At 44.2% G+C, this 15,347-nt stretch overlaps 1 protein-coding gene across 1 annotated transcript in view; it reads right to left on the bottom strand.

Moving 5' to 3' along the window:
• The window catches only part of BCL2L12 (BCL2 like 12), a 68,365-nt gene extending 60,022 nt beyond the window's left edge, over positions 1-8,343 (bottom strand). The window contains exon 1 of the mRNA XM_073602189.1: positions 8,188-8,343. The gene's annotated coding sequence lies outside the window, so the exon portion shown is untranslated. The remainder of the gene's footprint in view (positions 1-8,187) is intronic.
• Between the last annotated feature and the right edge of the window lie 7,004 nt (positions 8,344-15,347).

Genomic DNA, 15,347 nt, shown 5'->3' with positions numbered 1-15,347 from the left:
CATATTCATGATATTAATTCAAAATTCGAATACAATTATATATAAAAATATGTTTTTTTAAAACTTGCATTTTTGGTTTTAACACCAAAAAGTTCGTTCTGCGCACCTCTAATCCTTTTTATTCAAATTCTCTTTTCAGGCCTCATGCACATTGCGCTATCAAATGACTGTCTGTTTTACAGGCATTTGACTGGGTTTTTTTCTGCCCTTAAAACGGTGTTCCATCCAAAAATGGAACTTCCGCTTTAAGTGAAGGTGTCCCCCTGACATGTCATTTTTTTGGGAGGGAACGGAAACCCTCTATTTAGAGGGTTCCAGCTCCCACTTCCTCCCAGGGCCCTGCAAGGAAAATCACCTCTTCCCCCTCCCTCTCAGCAATCTCCTGGGACACGTCACAGGTCCCAGATGATTGCCCGGCCATTCACAGCACGGCTCACGCATGCGCATGCCCGGCTGTGAAGCCACACCCAGGCGCTAGAGCTGCCCGATTCTGGCTAAAATGAGAATCACGATTTTTTTGCTTAGAGGATAGATCACGATTCTCTCACGATTCTCACGGAGTAACCACTCTTTCACATTAAAACCAAAAAAATTGTGCTAACTTTACTGTTTCGTTTTTTTTTTTTTTTTTTATTTATTGAAGTGTATTGCATTCGAAAGACGGCTGGGCAAATACAGTGCGACATAAAATATTGCAGTAATTGCCATTTTATTCCCTAGGGTCTCTGAGATGGATATATATATATATATATATATATATATATATATATATATATATATATATATATATATATATATATATATATATATATATATAGATATAGATATAGATATATATAGATATATATATCTATATATCTATATATAGATAGATATATAGATATATATATCTATATATATATAAATGTTTGGGGTTCCAAGTAATTTTTTTAGCAAAAAATATTGATTTTAACTTAAGAAGTTTCAGAAATAGATTTAGACTTTAAGTGGTTAAACTTCCTGCATTTACACGTTGTCTAAAACTTGGCAGATTGCCCAGTTATTTGTTTACACAGAGAAGTTTATCCCTTTGATCTAAGAAGGAAGTTACAATGTTTCAAGTTCTAAACTTGGCAGACTGCCCGGATGTTTTCTTTTGACAGCTGAGTGAGCAGATAATCTCTCCACTTGTTTATATGATAGAATCAAAACTCAGCAGGACAGATTGTCAGAGGGGGTGAATCGAGATCACGATTTTTTAACGATTAATTGTGCAGCTCTACCGGGCGCCCACGGTGACAATACAGGCGCTGCAGAGAGGAGGTGGAGATGAGCGGGGCTTCTTTCCCCCACATCGCTGGACCCTGAAACAGGTAAGTGTCTGATTATTAAAAGTCAGCAGCTGCGGTATTTGTAACTGCTGGTTTTTATTTATTTTTTTTATTTTATAGGAACTCTGCTTTAAACACCCCTCTATGTCAGCCTATGTGTTCATGGATACATAGGTGTTTACAGGCATTTAGAGGCAGGGGCAATATCATGTTCAAAAGAGCTTTTGGGCAGAAAAAACGTCCAACGCGTCTTAATGCATCTAAATGCTGGGCGCGTTTAGCGTTTAAGCATTCATTCATTTGAATGGCTAGAATAGGTTACAATTCTGTCCAATGAAATGAATGAATGTCCAAACGCTTGATGCACCTGAATGCATATAAACAACGCTTTAGGCCCCTTTCACACTTGTGCGACTTCAAAGTCGTGCGATTTCGCGGGCACGATTTTATCTCGATTTGGGATCAGTACGACTTTGGCATTAACAAATGAAAACATACATGTGTGAGACTTGTGCTTACAAAGTCGTACTGAAGTCGTGTCTATATTATTCAGGTACGATTTGCATGCTACTTGAGGGTTTAACATTGAGGTCTGTGGATATCAACTCGCATGGAAGTTGGACCAAACTAGTGAAGGGACTACTCTGAAGTTGGCACGACTTAAAGTCATGCCAATATGAATGGTAGTCATTGAAAATCATAGAGAATGACTTTGCAGTACAAAATCGTGGCACAAGTCGTATAAGGGGGACTTAGGCATGTTTTTAACACTGTTTTTTTCCTGTCAGAGGAGCCTAGTGTGCACGAGGCCTCAATATGGTGGAAAATGATTGTTAACTTGACCCCACTATCTATTAGAAAATCAAACGAATGTCTTAAAAATGAAAGTGTTTGAACCAAGTTCTTGCTAGCGTGCGACCAGCGTTCTACAATCACTAGAGTCCCCAAGCTATGACAGGAATGTGACCAACCGCATTCCACAGGATACAAAGTCTAATGGCAGCTCAGCTAAACAGACAGACAGTAATAATAAACGTCCGCTGAATGCTACCGCCCCACACAGAGACTGACAACAATCCCATCCTTGGCCATGGAAGGCTACCTGGAGACCAGCTGCTTAGCCCTGCGTCCCGAACGCATATGGTGCTAAACGCAAGTACCACAGCGTTCAAAGATACAGCGTCCACCCCCGTCCAGCCGCTCTGTATTTCAGCCTATCATAGACTTTGAAAGGCTACAAAGCTGGACGCTGCACCTGTGCTGTCCGGGTACACTAATCCACCAGGATTGGACGCACATCGGCTAAGCACCTGGTGTGTTAATAGCCTAAGGCCCCTTTCACACTTATACAACTTCAAAGTCGCGCGATTTCACGGCCACTATTTTGCCGCGGTTTGGGAGCAGTACCACTTTGTACGGCCATTCTCAGCTTGTGCTTACAAAGTAGTGCTGAAATCGTTGTCTATATTATTCAGGTACGATTTGCATGCTACTTGAGGGTTTAACATCGAGGTCTATGGATATCAACTGGCATGGAAATTGGACCAAAGTAGCGCAGGGACTACTTTGAAGTCGGCACGACTTAGAGTCGTGCCAATATAAATGGAGAATGACTTGTCATACAATTTTGCAGTACAAAATACAGTACAGTGATTGTGCTGTTTGTCATCCTGCTACTGACAAATGGTAATGGCGGCCATACGCGCTTTGATTTTTTTTTTTTTTTTGATTGATATGCGATTTGATCAAAACGATCTGTAAACACATACCATAATTTCTAGCGTTGCACCGATACTAAGCATTTGCACAAGTACTTGTACCCAATTCGCACCCCATTGTCGGCAATGGAGCAGTTCAAATCATTGTAACTCAAGTCGCAGAGACTTTGAAAAAGGTTCCTGCACTACTTTTTTTGCGATTTCATTGCGATTTCATTGCGACTTCTGATCAATTAAGTCTCAAGCCGCAATGAAATGGGAGGTCCAAAATCGCAGTGATCTGCGGCTTTGAAATTGTGTTGAAGTAGTGCAATTTCAAAGCTGCACTGGTGTGTAAAAAATAAATGCATTCAAGGGGAAAATAGGTATTGGTAACGGCGAGTACTTAAAGCGGACCTTCAGTCATTTTTTTCATCTTACCATCTATTAAATCTTCTGCCCTTATTGTTTTAACTTTGGAGAGTAAAACATTTTTTTCCCCAGTAAATACCTTATACAGCCCACTTCCTGTTTCTTGTCTGGTAAAAAGCCTAGGCGTATGACATCATGCACAGCTCTCTCTCTCTCACTCTCCTGAGAGTTTACCAGGAAGGGAGAGGGGATGAGTCATAAGAAGGCCAATGAGAGCTGCAGAGCTGGAGGTGTGTGCCTGTGTAAATCCAGGAAGTGAACAGGCAGCAGCTTCAGCTGCCCACAGTTTAAAATGGTTGCAGCCAGACTCAGTGGAGGGAGATTTCTGCAGCATATTTGGCAACTACAGAATCACAGTATGTATATATATATATATATATATATATATATATATATATATATATATATATATATAGAATAATATGCAAAGTGGTTGGAGAGAAGCTTCAGAATGGCAAAGATGTTTTTATTACAAATTATGTGAGTAGACTGCAGTTCTTCTTTAAGAAAAAGTATAGGCACCCATACTCTGTCATAAAAAAAAAAATGGTATTGGTGCATTCCTAATAATGTCCCTTCCGATAGCTTTAGACTCATTTCCGATGAGGTTTGAACACACTCGATCGGCCTGGGAGCAAAATTATTGATCGTTTTGCATTTATTGGCAGCAGCGAGATCCTTTGTTCATGAAAACAACTGTATTTTGGTTGATCGGAATATAAGGTTATGTGGTGGAAACAGAGATCCGATCAATGATTGAGGATCACGAGTTCCAATCCTACCCTATCAAAATCCACTTCCCTGTGTATGGTATATCAATCGAATGGTTTGCCAACTACTGGATTGATTTTATATTATTGATTCCATATAACTGATCATTTATCAGAGCGTGTATGGCCACCATAAGAGGCTGCCTGTTTATCTCTATGAAATCACTCCCTCTTTTGCTAAGGCAACAAGATGTCTCTCCCATCGCCAGCGATCGAGATTGAGCAGCGATCTGACCAGCGACATCTCGCTGTACCTGTCTATAGAAAGAGCGATTCTATAGGGACAAACAGCCTTTTAACTATCCTGTCAAGAGAAGTTTGTCAATAGCGGCAAAATCGCCCATGTGCCATCAACCTAAGCCCCCTTTCACACTACTGTAGTGCGACATCCAGCAGGCATGCGTTTTTCCTGGGATGAGAAGCCCATTCATTTCAACACGTGGCAGCTCATGCTCCTTTCAAAGCTCTGTGCGTTATCATGTGCACACAAAACCACACTTCTTGTCCACTACTTTTGGGGGGCAATACCAACGAATGGCACAAATTGTGTGGTTACTTGATACACTAGTGTGAATGCGAGCCAAGGCCGGGTTCACACTACTGCAGAATGCATGCAAACCATACGTGCTCCTGCACCCGCAGTCTGAATTCGATGCGGTTTAGCAAACTATTAATTCTTAATGGAATCCCACGTATCGGAAAATGTGGCGTGTTTTCCTGTGCGCAGAAACCCATGGTGCCTTTGGCACAATGGGGCTTCCATGCATCTGCGGTTTAAGAAAAGGACCAGGGAACCTCTTACCCTGTTCCTAGTAGGTACAGCAACCAATTTAAATGAATGGGCTGCTGTGCCCATGCAAACGTGCAACACGGCAGAGATGGAGGGCGACTGTCACACTACAGCTCCTTGTTGAAGAGCGTTCTATATCCCTATTGGATTTAAATTTCTCTCTTATCCCAGTCTCCCTCCACCCCTTGCTCTGAACTTACTGATTTTAACTTGGTCACTGTGCGTCTTCTGTGGACGACTTCTCCTCGGGTCGGTTGGTCCCCTTGGCAGTGGTCATTTTTGTGAAGTTTGGCGTGTCTTACGCACTTCTTGACTGATTCGTATATCCCCTGATGAAGCTAGTAGGCGAAACATGTCGGGCTAATATACGAATGTGAAACCTTTATTTAAGCTGAATATTGCCATTTGACCCCCTTCATTTTTGAAATGTTGAATATTCCTGAATGAATTGGCCCCGTTTTCTTTTAACTTTATTCTCATTAAAATTATATATATTTTTTTATAAATATACGGTTTCCATTATTATCTGTAAGCACCGCGACAATCCCCCTTCTCTTTTGTGCCCCACAGCAATGCACAGATGTGAACCTAGACGTTGGTGCAGGTGGTTGCTGTTGCGGGACAGCACCCGCAGACAAAAAGGCACTGCAATTTAGGAGATACCTGGGGTTGGCATTAATCCTAATGGCACCCGACACACTGGAAATCGCACCTGCACTGGGAACCGCACAGATTCCATGTGGGCCACAATTTCCAAAAAAAAAAAAAGTCCAGGGACCCTTTCCCTGGGTTTTCAGGAGGCACAGCAGCCCATTCAAATGAAAAGGCTGCCATGTAAATGCAGAACGCATCCTGCAGCAACGCATAGATGTGAACCTACATATAGAAGGAATTTGAAAAAAAAAAAAAAAAAACAGTAACAGTTATGTACAGTTCACACAGGGGCAACACGACTTGCAGGTCGACTCACCGAGGCGACCTGCACACGACTTCAGCGGCGACTTGCAAAACGACTTCTGTATAGAAGTCAATGCAAGTCGCCCCAAAAATACTACAGGAACCTTTTTCTAAGTCGGAGCGACTTGCGTCGCTCCTATTAGAACGGTTCCGTGGTACAGAACGGGACGCAACTTGTCAGGCGGCTAAGTCCCTTGACAAGTCGCCCCTGTGTGAACTGGGGCTTAGGATAGATTTAGACATGCATCTAAATTGCCCTTGCCTCCAAAGCCTAATGTGCGTTCCGATTGCTCTCCAGAAGCTACTCATAGGTGGTGAGGAAGAGTTGCAACACCTCCTTACCGCCTGTTTTAGCCTACGTTCACATCGGACCGTTTTGACATGTCAAATCGCCGGCTATTGCTGGCAACGTCCTAATCGGTGCAATGCCAACTTAGCGGTGCCGCACCAAATTCCCAAAAGTAGTTTCTGCATTTGGCGACTTCGGAGCGATTTGAACCAGCACAGATATCTGTCAAATCGCCCCCAAAGTCGGACTGCATTGGCGATTTCAAACCCGCCCTCAATGTGAACCTGGGCTGTTCAGCATTTGTGCTGAAAAAACGTGCCGCAGTGGGTTGCTTTGCACGCGGTTGCAGCACTTCTCTACTTACCTGAACGCATAGCGTTTGATCGCTACAAGTCACGTAAACTTTGCCACAGGCACAAGCATTGTGGCTGCAGCATGTAAACAGCCCCATCTGCCGTCTAAGGGTGGTTGGTTTGCATAAACGCAGCTCAACCGAGCATTTTTGATACCCCCCAACCGCAAGTCTAAATAGGACCTAAGGCTCCATTCACACTAGCCCGACTCCAAAGTCCCACAATATCCAGTGCGACTTTGATCTGACTTTACATTCTCCGTACTGAAGTCGTGTCAAAACTCGCACCAAAGCAGTGAAGGCATCTTCTCAAAATCGCTGGGACTTTAAGTCTCATCGATCTGAACGGGTGCCATTGAAAAGAATGGGGTGCAACTTGACATGTCCAAAGTCGCATGACAAGTTGCGCTAGTGTGAAAGCGGGGGGGGGGGGTGGCCACTGCTTCTAGACAGTCCCATGTGCAAGGGGCCTATGGCAGTGGGTTGTGCCAGGATTTTACCGCCCCCTAACTGCCCGCCTAAAGAACAACAAGCAGCCGCTCAGGGTATACACACCAAAGCAAAAAATTATTTTAAAACCCCATCTCGTTCAGTGGGCAGCACCACCGCCAAACGCAACCCATTCAAATGAATGCAATGCAGGAAATTGTGGCGTGGTTGTGTGCCCTTTTCAGGGATAAAGCAGCTGGTGAGGAGGTAGGGTTGCCACCTCATCCCTTTAAACCAGAACACACACCAATTACACAGGTTCTGTGGCTGATTACGGTGGTAATAAACTCATCTGGTGCCTTGTCTGCATTTAATTAGCCTCAGAACCCGTGTAATTCATATGTGTTCGGGTGTAAAGGGATGAGGTGGCAACTCTACAAGGAGGCGACATATCACCTGTCAACCACTCTCTGAAAAGCAATCCATCCCAGATCACTTTTAGAGGGATGGTAAGGTCTGCCGCAAGTGCCCTCCGGCTGCATTCCCATTCAGCATTTAGTGAACGCAGTGCGTTTGCACGCCACGCACAGGGTGGCCCTTTGATTTCAATAGGCTGCCATACATGTGACATACAAAGCCAAGTAGCTCACACACCTTGCCAAGCTTTGTGTGCTTTTTAGCTGTGCGTCTTATCATGCGTCTTTTTTGTTGCGCTCTGAGCATCTCTAACAACGAATGGTGACGCACGCACAACAGGTGTTTTTTGTGCGTTTTGCAAACAATTCTGCGATTTTTACACGTTCACAGAACACTGATGTGTGAATGAGCTGTAAATCTTTTATATTGTAAAGCGCTGCGTAAACTGTTGGCGCTATAAAAATCCTGTATAATAATAATAATAAAACTGGAGCAGCTGTCTGTGGCAACCAATCAGCTTCCAGCTTCTATTGGTTTGGTTAGATTTTAAAATGAAAGCTGGAAGCTGATTGGTTGCCATGCACAGCTGCTCCAAGCTCAGTCACTGGTGATCTCACATCTGCCTGTCTATGATGAGCCCAGATAAACTACCGATCACAGCAAACACCGACTGATAACATGAAGTCAGCGATCATCCCAGGCGTTAGATTGCAGTATACCGGAGGGATCGTGTCCCGTACATACCTTCTCCTCACCGATCCCGGGCTGCCTCCTCCGCCGCACTCCCGGACCGAAACCATCAAAGTGCCAGGAAAACTTCTCCAGGACTCTAAGCTGAGCATCCGTGCGCATGCGCAGTCCTTCCCGGGAGAGACAGCCCCGGTCAGGTTACAGGGAGGGCCCGGCCGGTGACGTCACGGGGAGGTGAAAAGTTTTCTGTATGAAGTCCTTCCAGTGTCTCTCCTGTGACAGAAAATACTTGTGTCAGTGATTGTTTCCCTGATCAGTATCATGTACTACATAATCACCAGGAAGTGTGTGTGTGGCTGGACTTGTTTCTTGAAAATGATATCTGGCTGTCATACTAAAAGCCAGACTTTTCAATACCTGATTAGGTTTAGATGTGCGTCTAAAACCTCCACTCCTCTGAAAAGCGATCTGTGTTCAGATCGCTTTTCACAGACAATCAGTGCCGGGACAACGTCACCTAGAACCTAGCACCCGCGCATTATGTGCCAGCAAACCCCCCCTCCCCCCCAAAAAAAATGTGAGCACTAATCTGCATGCTTAACCCCATAAATTCCCCCAAAATTGCCTTTCCCCCCAAAAAGTCACAATAGCTACAATAGCCAACACCTATTGTGAAAACCATCTCCATACATTCATTTCTGCATTGATAGATCGATTCCAATTACCCTCAGGTGATAGGTATGTCTACCATCACAATTTTGGATGACTATAGTGAGCGTCCATTTTTGGTGCATTAAACCTATGTTTTATATCATAATTCATCTACTATCTGTTTATTCCTTTCCCTCTGCTTTTTTTATGCATTTAGATATTTGTTGGGTTGTCCTTTAGACCCCTTTCACACTGGGGCGTTTTTCAGACGCTTTAGCGTTAAAAAAAAGCGCCTGTAAAGCGCCTAAAAGAAGCCTCATCTGCAATCCCAGTGTGAAAGCCCGAGCCCTTTCACACTGCCAGCGCCCGAAAAAAGCTGGTAAAACGCCGCTTAAGACCCCTTTCGCACTGGGGCGTTTTTCAGGCGTTTTTCGGGCGCTGGCAGTGTGAAAGGGCTCGGGCCATCGGCGCACCCAGCTCGGTGGCAAAAACACGAAAGCGCTGCAAAGAAGCTGCTTGCAGGATTTTTTTTTTTGACGCCCTGCCAGCGCAGCGCCCCAGTGTGAAAGCACTCGGGCTTTCACATTGGGATTGCAGATGAGGCTTCTTTCAGGCGCTTTACAGGCGCTTTTTTTAACGCTAAGGCTCCTTTCACACTGAGGCGCTTTGCAGGCGCTAAAGTGCTAAAAATAGCACCTGCAAAGCGCCCCAAAAGAGCTGCTCAATGCACTCCAATGTGAAAGCTCCGAGGGCTTTCACACTGGATCGGTGCGCTTGCAGGGCGGTCTAAAAAGTCCTGCAAGCCGCATCTTTGGAGCGCTGCAGGAGCGGTGTATTTAGCGCTCCTAAAGCGCCCCTTCCCATTGAAAACAATGGGGCGGTGCCACAGCGGCGTTTTGTGGGTGGTTTTAACCCTTTTTTGGCCGCTAGCAGGGGGTTAAAACCGCCCCACTAGCACTGCTAAAACGCCGGTATTTAGCGCCCCTGTACCGCCAGCGCCCACACGCCTCAGTATGAAAGTAGCCTAAAGCGCCTGAAAAGTGCCCCAGTGTGAAAGGGGTCTCCGTGTGAAAGAGCTCGGGCTTTCACATTGGTATTGCAGTTGAGGCTTCTTTCAGGCGCTTTTTTTAACGCTAAAGCGCCTGAAAAATGTCCCAGTGTGAAAGGGGTCTTAACACTGGGAGGCACACTCAGATGTGGGGGTTTCTGATGTGGACGCGGTTTTGTTTCCTTCTGCTCTGGCCACATGGCGCTATTTTGGTGTCCTCGTTTCCTTCTACCTGTTGAGCTATGATCTTCTCCGATATAGAACACATGAGGCGAGTAGAGATACCTACATCTACATTCTTCTTGTTTCTATCTTTTTCTGTTAACAATCCTTACGGTATTAATGCATAAATCATGTCCCACCATGAATTTTGAACTTTGTAGTTATGTCTTTATTGATATTGTAGATCGTATGTATATACTTGGAAAGCCTCAGCCCATTTTCCCTGAAGAAGACTTTTTACCTCATTTGTTGAAACACGGACTTCTTCTGTCCTCCCGACAGTTGATCTGGGCTTTTTTCAACTGTTTGTCTTCCATGTGTGTTCTTTCCTTTCTATCATGTGTTTCAATTTTATCATTTTTTTTTGATATGTCATTTATTGTTTGTAATAAATTTGTAATTTTATAAAATCCCTCACATCCTGAGCATTTTTAGTCCATTAAAGTCCCACTCTTTGAGGAACTTGGTTTTGACATATTGTACTAGGGATAAGGATCTGAACTAGCTCTTTTCCAATTAGTTGGCAATTTACCATTGTATACAAATGGAGCTGGCAATTAGCCGACAGCTGAGCGGCCAGCTCAGAAAAGGAAGGGCTGAGCCCTGACACCCATAGACATGACTGGGCTGCCTTCACACAGCACCTGGCGGTCCAGCCACGTAAAGTCAAGGCCCATTCACAGACTACGGGTGTAAGCACACAATGCACATTAACGGCTTCAGCCCCGAAAGAATTTACCCCCTTCCTGACCAGAGCGTTTTTTGCGATTTGGTACTGCGTCGCTTTAACTGACAATTGCGCGGTCATGCGACGTGACTCCCAAACAAAATTGACGTCCTTTTTTTCCCACAAATAGAGCTTTCTTTTAGTGGTATTTAATCACCTCTGCGGTTTTTATTTTTTGCGCTATAAACAAAATAAGAGCGTCAATTTTGAAAAAAACGCATTATTTTTTTACATTTTGCTATAATAAATATCCCCCAAAAATATATAAAAAAACTTTTTTTTCCCTCAGTTTAGGCCGATACGTATTCTTCTACATATTTTTGGTAAAAAAAAATCACAATAAGCGTTTATTGATTGGTTTGGGCAAAAGTTGTAGTGTTTACTAAATAGGGGATAGTTTTATGGCATTTTTATTAATAATTTTTTTTTTTACTAGTAATGGCAGCGATCAGCGATTTTTATTGTGACTGCGACGTTATGGCGGACATGTTGGACATTTTTTACACATTTTTGGGACCATTGTCATTTATACAGCGATCAGTGCGATTAAAAATGCACTGATTACTGTGTAAATGACACTGGCAGTGAAGGGGTTAACACTAGGGGGCGGGGAGGGGTTCATCAGTACTAGGGGAGTGTTTTCTAACTGTAGGGGGGATGGGCTGTGTGTGTCACTAGACTGATCACTGCTCCCCATGACAGGGAGCAGTGATCAGTGACACTTGTCACTAGGCAGAACGGAGAGATGCTGTTTACATCAGCATCTCCCCGTTCGTCCTCTCCATGAGGCGATCGCAGGTATCCCCGCGGCGATTGAGTCAGCGGGACCCGCGACCCGACTCACGGAGCTCCCAGCCGACGCGCACGCAATGGCACGGCGGGGAATTCAAATGGACGTACAGGTATGCCCATTTGCCCAGCCGTGCCATTCTGCCGACGTACATCGTCGCGCGCCGGTCGGGAACCGGTTAACCTGTGTACCACAGGGCAGTGCTTCACATAAGGCTGGGGAAAAAATAGATTTGAATCGAGTTGAGAGGTTAAATCGATTCAAAATTTCAGCAAATCGATTCTTTTAGATTTTTTTTTTTTTCGCCAGGACCGGCGCTGACACAGCGCCGGTCCTGAGGAGCCGTGGGCAGGAGATTTTAGGCGAGGCCGTGGCTTCGGCCTAGTGCTGGACTGACGCGGTGTCCAAAAAAAAAAAACTCTTGAATCGAGTTTTTTTTTTTTTTAAAACGCAGATTTTTTTTTTTTTTTTGAGAAAATCGCCCAGCTCTAGCTTCACATTGTGAATGGCACCCAAACTATGTGCTCTTGCGATCCTGGGAGTGAGTTAATAGTATTTGGTGTGTCTCGCAATATGGGCAGGAAAGACTTATCACCTCAGTGTTTCAGACAGGCTTTGGGCCTGATGTCCCTCATGGCCTACTCCTTAGGCTGGGTTCACACCTGTGCAAATTGCATGTGGGTTTCCCCACATCCAATTTAAGTGGCAGGAGATTGTGACTGGCTCTCTATGGAGCCGGTTCACACATCTCCGGGGCGAATTGCACAGGAGTCCTATGCGTTTTCTGGTCCATTTCAGGCCCAAATTCAGCCCAAAATTTGGGCTGAAATCGGACCTGAAACGGTGAATGGAGACACACCGGACCCCTATTGTGAACCCAGCCTAAGGCTTTTATACTAAAGACAGTATTGCAATACTGCAAAGTGGTTTTTATTACACTGGGGCCTTAGACTGCACAGTCTGTTTTCTTGAAAAGGTAAAATCCTTTTCAAGAAATGTATTAGGCCCCTTTCACACTGGGGCGGTTCGCAGGCTTTATTGCGCTAAAAATGGCGCCTGCAAACCGACCTAAAACTGCCGCTGCTGTGTCTCCAGTGTGAAAGCCCAATGGGGGCACAACATTTTTCGAAATTGAACAAATCTTTAACAGTGAATGTAGTTTTTGCATGGGAAATTATATTTTCTCCAAAATTGAATGGTAAAAGCAAACAAAATTGTCAAGTCATTGAATGTACCAATGAGATTTTTTGTACAAAAGTTTGTATGAATGTTCATTCGAAAATCTATTATTGTACCTTTACCTTTAGCATTTACTTACAGTGGGGACGGAAAGTATTCAGACCCCCTTAAATTTTTCACTCTTTTTTATATTGCAGCCATTTTCTAAAATCATTTCAGGTTCATATTTTTTTCCTCATTAACTACTTGCCGACCGGGCCATAGCCAAAAGACGGCTACAGCGCGGTCGGCTTATTCTGGGTGCACGTCCATGGGACGTCATTCCAGAATGTTGCTATAAATCAATACTTCCCGTCCCCGCTGTATCTTCCCTGTACTCCCATAACCTGTCCCCAGATCACCAAAGAAACATTTAGCACTTTCTGGAATGCAGAAACACATGACACTTCACAGTACTTTATATGGGGCTTAAAGCCCCATACACACTATTAGATTTTCTGCAGATTTTTGCCTTCAGATTTACCAAAAACATGTAGTGTGAGGGCCTGCCTGATTGCATACAAATTGAAACTCTTAAGCCGCGTACACACGAGCGGAATATCCGTCAGAAAAAGTCAGACAGAAGCTTTTCATCATCTATTCCAATCGTGTGTACTCCTCATCTGACTTATTTTTTTGAAAATTCTGACGGACCTAGAAATGAAACATGCTCTAAATATTTCCGACGGAACCGATTCCCATCGGGAAAACCGATCGTCTGTATGCTGTTCTGACGGACCAAAAACGACGCATGCTCTGAAGCAAGTACGAGACGGAAGCTATTGGCTACTGGCTATTGAACTTCCTTTTTCTAGTTCTGTCGTAAGTGTTGTACATTACCGCATTCTAGGAGTTCAGTCGGAGAAACCTTTGGAGTTTATTCCGATGGCAAAACCGGTCGTGTGTACGTGGCATTAAGGTCTGACCTCATATTATATGGTTTTGGTAAATCTGAAGACAAAAATATGCAGAAAATCTGATAGTGTGTATGGGGTCTAAGACCAGTCTCTAGTCCAGATCCAACTGCTGTCCTTGGGAGTAGGAGGGCAGCACACAGAGCTTTGCGTTAGCTTCTCTTTCTTCAACAAGCCAAAACCTGCAAAGATATCTCAGGTGGCCTGATGGCAGATCCATACCTCCAAACTTTTTGAGATGGGAACGAGGGACACCCATTAGCAAAAGTACGCAGGCATAGGACACCCCCCCTGCCACGCCCCCTTAAAGGAGAATTATACTAAAAAAAAGATTAGTTAAACCCACATGTTTTTACCACTATTACTCCTTTATACTGGCTTTTGGAATTTACAAATGCAGCAATAAAGAAATTGCATGAAAGGTTTAGCACTGGGCAACACATTTGAAAGATAAACAGAGCATTTTATATACAACTATATAGATCAGACCATAATGAGGGACAAATGAGGAGGAAAGAGGGACTTTGTTACAAGTCAGGGACAGTCCCGCGAAATCAGAGACAGTTGGGAGCTATGAGCCTGGACAGGGTAGACAAGATAAATGCAAGCTAGAGTACCTGCGGTAATGAACATGCTTCTTTTTCCATGATGAGCAAATTACAGGTTCAGTTTAAAAGTAAACTATGGTATTTCTTGTTTACAAAACCTTAACATAGCTTCCTACTGATCCCTCATGTGAAGGGACTGTCATTCATTGACTGTTAAAGGGGCACTAGAGGTTTGTGTTTTTTCACCTTAATGCATCCTATCCTATCCCAGCCCCCCCGTTTTACTTACCTGACCCCTCAAACTTGTCTCACAGGGACGCACTCTCTCTCTGCAGGGGGTTCTCAGCTCTTGATTGGATAGATTGATAGCAGCGCTCTCGCTGCTGTCAATCAAATCCAATGACGCGGCCGCAGAGGGGCAGGGCCGAACGCTGGACTCGGGAGCGCGCCCACAAGGTAACCCCCCCCCGCTTCTCCCAGGGGGTTATCTGATGCGAGGAGGAGCCGAGAGAGACGCCGAGGGACCCCAGAAGAGCAGGTTCGGGGCCACTGTGCAAAACGAGCTGCACAGTGGAGGTAAGTATGATATGTTTGTTATTTAAAATAAAAAAAAAGCCCAAACCTTTAGTGTCCCTTTAAATACTCTTGTCCCTCTTTCCTCCTCTGTGTCCCATGTTAAGGTATGATATACTAAACAAAATAAATAGGTTTACTAGTTACAGTGTATCTAAAGCCAAACACTTTTTCTAATTATTTTTTGGAAAGAATGGAGAAGGGTCAGTCCTTATTGCTGTCTTTGTCCTCATTAGAGAAACTTTACTTTTAACTCTCACTTTCTGTTCTGTATGACAGTAAATCTCGGTTCACACTAATGCAATGCGGGAAACCCACAAGACTCGCTGCGTTTCCCTGCATCGCATTCTAAGCAATCACACAGTGTTCATGCCATCTGCTGCAGGTGTCAATGTTATCTTAATGACAACCTGAAACAGATGGCATGTGAACATCCATGTGATGCGATTCAGTCCCATTTTGGTGCGGATACGATTTCAGCCATACAAAATGTATGGCTGAAATCGCACTGCACAGACATTGC

The sequence above is a fragment of the Aquarana catesbeiana genome, linkage group LG10, assembly GCF_042186555.1.
Source record: "Aquarana catesbeiana isolate 2022-GZ linkage group LG10, ASM4218655v1, whole genome shotgun sequence".
Lineage (NCBI taxonomy): Eukaryota > Metazoa > Chordata > Amphibia > Anura > Ranidae > Aquarana > Aquarana catesbeiana.
This window is presented reverse-complemented; position numbering and strand designations above follow the sequence as displayed.